Raw genomic sequence first — 10,062 nt, forward strand, 5'->3', positions numbered from 1 at the left:
AATCCAATGATAGATTTTTTTTTTTGAGGGTTGAATATAAAAGTCTGGAATGCATGAACCAAGGCTGATTTGCAGAAATAGACATTAAGAGTTTACTTACTGGTGTGCAGTGGGCTGTGACCAAAAGGAAACTGATCAGAAACACCACTTTCATCTTTTGACTCTATCTACAAGTAAAACAAGAGTATTAATTCTTAACTTGGAAAATATGGAGCCCTTTCCTGCTTATGTAGCGTGACACTGGATCAGGCACATTATTAAGGAGGTTGGCGAAGATTATGCTGTTGGGAACAAAGGATGTATAGATTAGAGATTCTGGAAGATATTAAACAATTGGAATATAGATTATGATTCACATGCCTTAAGAATTGTGTGTGGCTCTTATTCAAGATCTACAACATACACACACAAGCATGTTTGCATTCAAGTACAGTACAGTATAAAACATTTCATGCTTATTAGGACTATTCCCCCAGTGAGTTTAAAAGAATATTGGTCTATTCTATTAACTGCTTGTAAAAACACAGCCTTTAAAATAGTTATTATTTCATTTGATTCTTACAGCGACTTTGATAGGTAGATATCATTAGTATAATATCCACTTAGAACTGGGTATTTGTCTTGTCTATACTCCTATATTATGATGTAGATTGTTTATTTTATGTGTTAGTAAATTCTAATAGGTTCATGGTTTTTCTGTTTTCTACTGTATCATGGCAACTTTTATTTCAATCATTTTCATTTTTCATGAAAACAAGAAAAATTCCATCTTCTTTTAAATGATATACAAAATGCCTTTTTTGTTGTTTTGAGGGAAGAGGAGAGAGATAGGCATTCTGAAGATAAATATAATTGTTTTATTTCTCCATAAGAATACTGTAATTTTATCAAGAGTATATTGATTGATTTTTGTAAGTGGTGTCGCTCTTGGTAAGTATTTTTAATAAAACTTAATTCTGCCATTTGAAATACTTTTTACAAAGACAGCTCTAAATGTAATTTTATTTTTTATTTTTATTTTTATTTTTTTGGCGGTACGCGGGCCTCTCACTGTTGTGGCCTCTCCCATTGCGGAGCACAGGCTCCGGACGCGCAGGCTCAGCGGCCATGGCTCACGGGCCCAGCCGCTCCGCGGCATGTGGGATCTTCCCGGACCGGGGCACGAACCTGCGACCCCTGCATCGGCAGGCGGATTCTCAACCACTGCGCCACCAGGGAAGCCCTAAATGTAATTTTAAAACAAATCAAGACAAAATGACAACACATATCTAATAATCTTAGATCTGTGAAATGCCATAAGAGAATATGTCCTGATCCAAACTGCCAATGACTGACTTTAAAAATCCATCTTCAATGTTAAACAATATTTGAAATTGGAAGAAAGCTTTCAAGAGGATGATATGAAGACCAGATTTATGTAAATATTATTGCCTGCTGGAAGGCTTGCATCCTTCATGTTCCGCTGTTATAACTGTTGATGTTCCCCTTATTCTTCCTTATATACATTGCTGTAAATATGGAGGAGGGAAACAGGAATGCACATTTACAGGATAACTTTTAATATTCCACTTATGTAGGATTTTTGTCACTGCTATTTTTCTCTAATTTGTTTTAAGTCACTATTTTAAAGCCCTAACATAACCCAGAGCAAACATCAGAGTAACATATTTAAAATAAATAAACATGTGAGTACATAAGACAATATTTAAAGAATTAAAAGCATAGGCCATGACTATAAAAGAGAATTAAAATGTTTTTGTCAATAAATTAAATTCTTTAATTCTCAACCTTTCCAGTTGTCCTTATCTTTTATAAGATAATGTAATTTATAATTGAAAGGATATTTATTACCTTGTATACCAGGAAAAATGAAATGTCCAATATCGTTAAGATTTTCTTGACGCCTTGTTTGCCGATGATCTGGATAATCAGAAGATATTTATTTATGTGGATACTAATGACGTGCAGTATCAGCACTTAAAAAAAAAAAAAAAGATTCCTCATGACCCTCATTTACATAGGAATGGGACAGGGGTTTCCCGTGCAAGGACAATACCTCATTCTCTGCAGGGCCAAAACCCTTGTCTCTGATCATAATACATTTTTGTGGTTATTCTTGAGACATGAATAATTCAGGAGACCTAGGGTTTTGCTGATGAACAATCAGGACAAATAATTGCAACGACTAGAAAAGTACCATACTTGTATTAGTAGTTTGGCTAGGAGATACACCCTGAGAATTTCAACTTAAAAGGCTTAACGTAAATCCATTGAAATTTGTGTGAATCATGCATTGAGAGAGGATGTCTTTTTCTGCCATCTCATTCAGTGGGGAGACAGAGGCTATGAGCTGGATAGGTGGAGGAAGCACTAGCCTAAGATTCAGCCCTCCGAGTCCGAGCTCAGCCACTGCCTGTGTTGGCTACACCTGGTGAAGGTCGGTTTGGTTTTCCACAGAAAAAATCCCCAGGGCTCTCCTTATCTCAGAGTCCAGGTCCCAGCTAACTCAATACCAGAGAAAGGAAATTCTTCCCTCCTCTGACAAAAACCCATTCATCTCTTGCTCCTGTATGTTTGACAGGATAACTATTTAGCTCCTTTCAGAGAAGTCCTATACTCTCCACCTCTATAGGTTTCACTTTTATGGTCCAGGCAGTTCAGTCTGCAGCATTTTTACCAAAATCTAGGTTATCCAGTCTTAAATAACATCACCTGTGGGACACCAACAGCTTAGCCAAGGCATCACTTTGCCAAACCCAATTCCTTTCACAATATCTATAGATATTGCGAAAGGAATTGGGTTTGGCAAAGTGATGCCTTGGCTAAGCATCTTGGTGTCCCACAGGTGATGGATATTGTAAATAAAGTTGGATATTGTAGATATCCAATATCCAATATCTTGGATATTGTAAACAAAGTTGCTTTCATATATATATATATATATATATATATATATATATATTAATGAGCACTCCTTTATTGGGCTTATAAAAATAGTGTCACCTAGTTCTGGGGAAAAGTTCTAGTGCTTTGAAACTCCACTGCAAAATGAAATAAAATGCAAACTTCACAACTTCACCTCACAGACCTCCCACCATGTTCTAGCTACATAAGTATGTGAATAGTGTAATTGTCTGCAGCCCGGAATTCACTCTTTTTCTCTAGTATGATAAAACAGATTGATTCCTTTAAGGCAGTACCCGTTCTCCTCTTTCATCTTGCCTGGAACAGAGATAATGGGTAAGTGGGAAAAATCAAAGAAACTTCTTGATCCATCACAATGGGAGTCCAGCCACCACACTAAGCAGCAGCAAACGGGATGGTCTGGGAGTCATATCAGAACCTTGTTTGTTAACTTATCTGTGTCTCCTAAATTGAGGCACTGTCTAACTCTTGGCTTCTCAACAGTGGTGATCAGAAGTTTGTTTCTTCGGGAACAAATTTGAGTGGGTGGACCTCTCAGCTTTCTCGGATTTGGCATCCCACAGGATTATGTGCTTTCCCTTTGAAGATTCACAAGCCCTCAGCACTAAGAAACACAGACCACCATCCAGAGCAGAATGTGACACACTTTCTCAGTGTGGCTTTTGCTATTTTTTTTTTAAGTATAGTTGATTTACAATATTATATTCATTTCAGGTGTACAACATAGTGATTCAGTATTTTATAGATTATACTCCATTTAAAGTTATTATAAAATACTGGCTATATTCCCTGTGCCATACAGTAAATCCTTGTATCTTATTTTTTTATTTTTATTTTTATTTTTTTTTTTGCGGTACGCGGGCCTCTTACTGTTGTGGCCTCTCCCGTTGCGGAGCACAGGCTCTGGACGCGTAGGCTCAGCGGCCCAGCCGCTCCGCGGCATGTGGGATCTTCCCGGACCGGGGCACAAACCCGCGTCCCCTGCATCGGCAGGCGGATTCTCAACCACTGCGCCACCAGGGAAGCCCTAAACTGAAATTTTTTTTTTTTTTTTTGGCGGTACGCGGGCCTCTCACTGTTGTGGCCTCTCCCGTTGCGGAGCACCGGCTCCGGATGCACAGGCTCAGCGGCCATGGCTCACGGGCCCAGCCACTCCGCGGCATGTGGGATCTTCCTGGACCAGGGCACGAACCCGTGTCCCCTGCATCGGCAGGCGGACTCTCAACCACTGCGCCACCAGGGAAGCCCTGTATCTTATTTTATACAAAGTAGTTTGTACTACTTAATCCCCTACTCCTATCTTGCCCCTTCCCTCTCCCCACTGGTAACCATTAGTTTGTTCTCTATATCTGTGTCTGTTTGTTATATTCATTCATTTGTTCTATTTTTTAGATTCCACCTATGAGTGATAGCATACACTATTTGTCTTTCTCCATCTTATTTCACTAAGCATGAAACCCTCCAGGTCCATCCATGTTGTTGCACATGGCAAAATTTTGTTCTTCTTTATGGCTAATATTCCACTGTGTGTGTCTCTGTATGTATATATGTGTGTATGCATGTGTGTGTATATGTATACACACACACACAACTTCTTTATCCATTCATTTATTGATGGGCACTTAGGTTGCTTCTATATCTTGGATATTGTAAATAAAGTTGCTGTGAACATTGGGGTACATATATCTTTTCAAATTAGTGTTTTCGTTTTCTTTGCATGTATACCTTAGAGTAGAATTGCTGGATCATATGTGGATCATATGATAGTTCTATTTTTAGTTTCTTAAGGAAACTCCGTACTGTTTTCCATAATGACTACACCAGTTTCCATTCCCACCAACAATGTAGGAGGGTTTCCTTTTCTCCACATCCTCACAAACATTTGTTACTTGTGGTCTTTTTGATGGTAGCCATTTGGACAGGTGTGAGGTGATATCTCACTGTGGTTTTGATTTGCATTTCTCTGATGATTAGTAGTGTTGAGTATCTTTTCATGTGCCTGTTGGCCATCTGTATGTCTTCTTTGGAAAAATGTCTATTCAGGTTTTCTGCCCATTTGTTAACTGGGTTGTTTGGGTTTCTTTTGATATTGAGTTGTATGAGCTCTTTATATATTTTGGATATTAACCCCTTATCAGTCATATCATTTGCAAATCTTTTCTTTCACTCCTCAGTAAGTTGTCTTTTCATTTTGTCAATGGTTTCCTTTGCTGTGCAAAAGATTTTAAGTTTAATTAGGTCCCATTTGTTTTGTTTTGTTTTGTTTTTTTGCAGTACGCAGGCCTCTCACTGTTGTGGCCTCTCCCACTGTGGAGCACAGGCTCAGGAAGCGCAGGCTCAGCGGCCATGGCTCATGGGCCCAGTTGCTCCACGGCATGTGGGATCTTCCCGGACCGGGGCATGAACCTGTGTCCCCTGCATCGGCAGGCGGACTCTCAACCACTGTGCCACCAGGGAAGCCCCCATTTGTTTATTTTTGATTTTTTTTCCTTTGCCTCAGAAGACATATCCAAAAAAATATTGCTATGACTTATGTCAAAGAGTGTGCTATATTTTCTTCTAGGAGTTTTATGGTTTTTGTTCTTACATTTAGCTTTTTAAAGCATTTTGAGTTTATTTTTGTATATAATGTGAGAAAATATTCTAATTTCATTGTTTACATGTAGTTTTCCAGTTTTCCTGGCACTGCTTATTGAAGAGACTTTTCCTCATTGTATATTTTTGCCTCCTTTGTCATAGATTAATTGACCATATGAGCATGGGTTTATTTCTGGCTTTTCTATTCTGTTCCATTGATCTATATGTCCAGTTATGTGCCAGTATCATACTGTTTTGATTACTGTAGCTTTGTAGCATAGTCTGAAGTCAAGGAGTGTGATTCCTCTAGCCTTGTTCTTTTTTCTCAAGATTCCTTTGGCTATTTAAGGTCTTTTGTGGTTCCAAATAAATTTTAGGATTATTTGATCTATTTCTTTGAAAAATGTCATGGGTATTTTGATAGGGACTACATTAAATCTGTAGATTGTTTTGGATAGTATGGACATTTTAACAATATTAATTCTTCTAATCCATAAACATAAGATACCTTTCCATTTCTTTGTATCATCTTCAATTTTCTTCATCAGTGTTTTATAGTTTTCAGAGTATAGGTCTTTCAATCTCCTTGGTTAAATGTATTCCTAGGTATTTTATTGTTTTGATGCAGTTGTAAATGGGATTTTTTTTTTGCTTTCTTTTTCTCATAGTTCATTATAAGTGTATAGAAAAACAGCAGGTTTCTGCATATTAGTCATGTATCTTTCAACTTCACTGAATTCATTTATTAGTTCTAATAGTTTCTTGGTGGAGACTTTAGGTTTTTAAAAATTATTTATTTATTTATTTATATTGTGCTGGGTGGGCTCCTTAGTTGTGGCATGTGGGCTCCTTAGTTGTGGCATGAGAACTCTTATTTGTGGCATGCATGTGAGATCTAGTTCCCTGACCAGGGATCAAACCCAGGCCCCCTGCATAAGGAGCGCAGAGTCTTAACCACTGCACCACCAGGGAAGTCCCACGGTTTTCTATATATCGTATCATATCATCTGCAGGTAGTGACAATTTTACTTCTTCCCTTCTAATTTGGATGCCTTTTATTTCTTTTTCTTGCCTAATTGCTCTGGATAGGACTTGAAATATTATGTTCAGTAGAGGTGGCAAGAGTGGGCATCCTTGTCTTGTTCCTGATTTTAAAGGAAGAGCTTTCAGATTTTCACCATTGCAGCTGATGTTAGCTGTGGGTTTGTCATAAGTGGCCTGTATTATGTTGAGATATATTCCCTTTATACCAACTTTGAACAGTTTTTATCATGAATGGATGCTGGCTTTTGTCAAATGCTTTTTCTGTGTCTATAGAGATGATTGTGTGATTTTGATGCTCATTTTGTTAATGTGGTATATCACATTGATTGATTTTTACATACTGAACCATTCTTACATCCCTGGAATAAACTCCACTTGATCATGGTGTATGATCCTTTTTACATATTGTTGAATTTGGTTTGCTAATATTTTGTTGAGGATTTAGGCATCTGTATTTATCATAGATATTGGCCTGTAATTTTCCTTTTTTGTAGCATCTTTGTCTGATTTGGGTATCAGGGTAATGGTGGCCTCACAGAATGCATTTGGGAATGTTCCTCCTTTCACAGTATTTTCTTTTCTTTCTTTCTTTCTTTTTTTTTTTTTTTTTGTAGATCTTTATTGGAGTATAGTTGCTTCAAAATACTGTGTTAGTTTCTGTTGTACACCAAGTGAATCAGCCATATGCATATATGCATACATATATCCCCATATCCCCTCCCTCTTGAGCCTCCCTCCCATCCTCCCTATCCCACCCCTCTACGTCATCGCAAAGCACCAAGCTGATCTCCCTGTGCTATGCTGCTGCTTCCCACTAGCTAACTATTTTACATTTGGTAGTGTAATATATGTCCATGCCACGCTCACTTCACCGCAGCTTCCCCCTCCCACCCCGTGTCCTCAAGTCCATTCTCTATATCTACATCTTTATTCATGCCCTGCAACTAGGTTCATCAGTACCTTTTTTTTTTTTTTTTTTTAGATTCCATATATATGCATTAGCATACTGTATTTCTTTTTCTCTTTCTGACTTACTTCATTCTGTATGACAGACTCCAGGTCCATTCACCTCATTAAAAATAACTCAATTTCATTTCTTTTTATGGCTGAGTGATATTCCATTGTATATATGTGCCACATCTTCTCTATCCATTCATCTGTCAGTGGACATTTAGGTTGGTTCCATGTCCTGGCTATTGTAAATAGTGCTGCAATGAACATTGTGGTACATGTCTCTTTGAAAATTATGGTTTTCTCAGGGTATATGCCCAGTAGTGGGATTGCTAGGTCATATGGTAGTTCTATTTTTAGTTTTTTAAGGAACCTCCATACTATTTTCTATTGTGGTTGTATCAATTTACATTCCCACCAACAGTGCAAGGAGGGTTCCCTTTTCACCACACCGTTTCCAGCATTTATTCTTTCTAGATTTTTTGATAATAGCCATTCTGACCGGCGTGAGGTGATACCTCATTGTAGATTTGATTTGCATTTCTCTAGTAATTAGTGATGTTGAGCATCTTTTCATGTGCCTCTTGGCCATCTGTATGTCTTCATTGATGAAATGTCTGTTTAGGTCTTCTGTCCATTTTTCAATTAGATTGTTTGATTTTTTTGATATTGAGTTCCATGAGCTGTTTGTATATTTTGGAGATTAATCCTTTGTCTGTTGTTTCATTTGCAAATATTTTCTCCCATTCGGAGGGTTGTCTTTTTGTCTTGCTTATGGTTTCCTTTGCTGTGCAAAAGCTTTTAAGTTTAATTAAGTCTCATTTGTTTATTTTTGTTTTTATTTCCATTACTGTAGGAGATGTGTCAAAAAAGATCTTGCTGTGGTTTATGTCAAAGGGTGTACTTCCTATGTTTTTCTCTAAGAGTTTTTTGGGTTTTATGGGGGTTTTTTTGTTTTTTTTTTGCAGTATGCGGGCCTCTCACTGTTGTGGCCTCTCCTGTTGCGGAGCACAGGCTCCGGATGCGCAGGCTCAGCGGCCATGGTTCACGAGCCCAGCCACTCCGCGGCACGTGGGATCTTCCCGGACCGGGGCACGAACCTGTGTCCCCTGCATCGGCAGGCAGACTCTCAACAACTGCACCACCAGGGAAGCCTGTAGTCCTTTCTTTAACATATTATTTACGTAGCTGAAATCTTAGTGAAGTCTTGCCTTTTTTTTTTTTTTTTTTTTACATAATATGGCAACTACAAACTCCTTGTAAACACTAATAGATGCTTAATAGTTTACTGGCTGAAAGATGAGAGGGCCTGAATTGGCAGGATGCACATAGAGTGGTGTTCTAGGAATCCTAACTAGCTGGGTGATTCAAAAGCCAAAACAGATAAGCAAAAACCTCTAGGTTCTCATTCTTCCTTAGGAAAGAGATAACTTCAATAGTTAATGAAATCAAAAGAAAAATGTCAAAATGTCACATGTCAGAGGACTAAGTTCCTTCATATATAAAAATCACTTTAAAATAAATAAGAAAAAATGAGTAACTCAATAGGAAATAGAATAAGAATGTTAGTAAGTGGTTCACGGAAGAAATACAATGGATAGAAAATTAATAAGATTTAAAATGCACATACCCTTTGACTCAGCAATTCCACTTCTAGGAATTTGTCTTGCCTCTATAATCAGACAAGGGGGCAATGAAAAATGGAAAAGAGGATTTATTTATTGCATTATTGGTTTTTTTGGGTTTTTTTTTTTTTTTTTTTTTTTTTTTTTTTTTGCGGTACGCAGACCTCTCACTGTTGTGGCCTCTCCCCTCTCCCGTTGTGGAGCACAGGCTCCAGATGTGCAGGCTCAGCAGCCATGGCTCACGGGCCCAGCCGCTCCGTGGCATGTGGGATCTTCCCGGACCGGGGCACGAACCCGTTTCCCCTGCATCGGCAGGCAGAATCTCAACCACTGCGCCACTAGGGAAGCCCCTGCATTATTGTTTATATTTGCAAAAATCTGGTCATCTAACTGTTCCTCAGTTGGGGACTAATTAAATTATGGTAAGCCATATAATGGAATATATTAAACAAAGCACTGAAAAGAATGAAGTAGACTTATGTGTAAGAATATGAAAAAAATCACCAAAATATATTGTTTGGTGAAAAAAATCAAGGAACAAATCATGTAACTTCACATGTGCTTTTAAAAAGATATATTCCAATATGCTTATGCATACCTTTAAACAATTCTGGAAGGATATATACAAACTGTTAACAAAGGTCTCTTTCTAGAAGAATTTTTTCATTTTATACCTATTTATATTGTTTGAATTTTTTACTGTATATATTTTCATTAAATATTAAAATATATGTCAGTAGTTGCCATTGAGTTCAATGGGTTTTAAAAGACTATGTTTATTCCCCAAAGTGAGGATAATTTGCTAAGTTATATTCAGGAAGCAACTTCAGAGGAAAGATTTAGAACATTCTGCCACTGATATTCTAAGGATGCCTTTGAATCCTGAAATATCCCTCCTCTTCTCAATTTCATGGTGAATGATGCCCAACTACTACATTTT

The sequence above is a fragment of the Kogia breviceps genome, chromosome 6 (genome assembly GCF_026419965.1).
Source record: "Kogia breviceps isolate mKogBre1 chromosome 6, mKogBre1 haplotype 1, whole genome shotgun sequence".
In the NCBI taxonomy this organism is placed as follows: domain Eukaryota; kingdom Metazoa; phylum Chordata; class Mammalia; order Artiodactyla; family Physeteridae; genus Kogia; species Kogia breviceps.